Below are 1,480 nucleotides of genomic sequence, written 5' to 3' on the forward strand. Positions count from 1 at the left end.
GGGTTTGTGCTCATCTGCGGGGGCTGCCCCAGGACCTGCACCCTCAGGGGAGGGGGCTGGGACGCTGCACCTGCACCTTGCTCTTGTGGGCTGGTGGCGGGGGCAGCCCCGGCCCGGCAGCACCCGAGAGCGGAGCAGCCGCCCTCCGTGGGAGCTGGGGGAGGGGCCTCAGGCTGGGCCGGGAGTGCTCCCCGCACCCGCCGTCTCTGGCCGCCGGGGCCCAGCCTCCTGCCCGTGGGGGCTTCTCTGTGGAGCTCTGAAGATCCCTGGCCAACCTAGCTCGGGGCCCGGGAGACGGGGCCAAACCAGTGGCTCCAGGATGGAGAAACCCCCCTTCCAGAATTTTCCACACTCTATTAGGAAGAACTTCAGACACACGCCAGGCCTGAGAGAGTGGGGGTCCACAAGCCACCGTGGGCACCACAGCATCAGGCGTGGCCATCTCTGGCCACCTTTCTCCACCACCTGCCTGCTGGGCCCTGGAACCTTCTCCAAGAGTTGGGGACAGGTCCTCGCGGGCAGCAAGCCCAGGCTGGGCCCCTTGCATACACATACGTACACATGTGCATGTTCACATGCCAATGTACCACACTATACACACGCATACACACATGCATGCTCACATGCACACACACTACTCACACACGTACCACACCATACACATCCACACACACACACTGCATACACACACACACACATACACACACACCAGCGCCTGCCTTTCACGTGCAAGGGAAAATCCTTTCAGCTCCAGCGATGTCTAGAGACAGCTAGCTCTGGGTTGTTAACCAGCAGTGAGCCACACGGTCACCCCGCTATGGGCTCCTCCAGGAGGTGGCTGGTCCCAGAGATGAGCTTCCTGGCTGTGCCTGGGTGCGTAGCGCGTGTGCGTGTGCGTGTGCGTGTGCGTGTCTCAGCAAGGGCGCTCCATCTTCAGGCCCCAGTCCTGGGGCGGCAGCCATGTGGCAAGGCACATCCAGGTCCTTCTGCACCTCCAGCTTCATTTTTACTCCAAATATCCCCAGGCATGCTGCATGTGTGTGCATGTGTCTGCCCACAGTCAGCCACTGCACACATGTCGAGGGCACAGTACACTTGAGCCACACATTCCCATGCCTCTGGCTCTTGCCTATGCTGCCCCCTGCCCTGAGCCACCTGGTAAACCCCTACTTCAAGAGGCAGCCCAGAGCCCCAGAGCCCCTGGTCCTGCCCTAGCTATGCATCTTTGTGAGCTACTTAGGAAAGGTGGTTCGCTTCCTCTTGTGTCCTCAGCTACCATCCTAGTAACGATACCCAGACCTGGATCATCCCCAGAAACCAACGGAATGGGTCCTTCATTCATACCACAGATATGTGCTGGAGTGCCTACTCTACCTTCCTCCCTAAGGGTAAGCTCTTCAGGAACACACCGAACCATCAGTTACTACATTGGGATGAATGTTTAGGAAAAGCTGTGCTTTCAAACATGGTTCAAAGAAAT

The sequence above is a fragment of the Oryctolagus cuniculus genome, chromosome X (genome assembly GCF_964237555.1).
Source record: "Oryctolagus cuniculus chromosome X, mOryCun1.1, whole genome shotgun sequence".
In the NCBI taxonomy this organism is placed as follows: Eukaryota; Metazoa; Chordata; class Mammalia; order Lagomorpha; family Leporidae; genus Oryctolagus; species Oryctolagus cuniculus.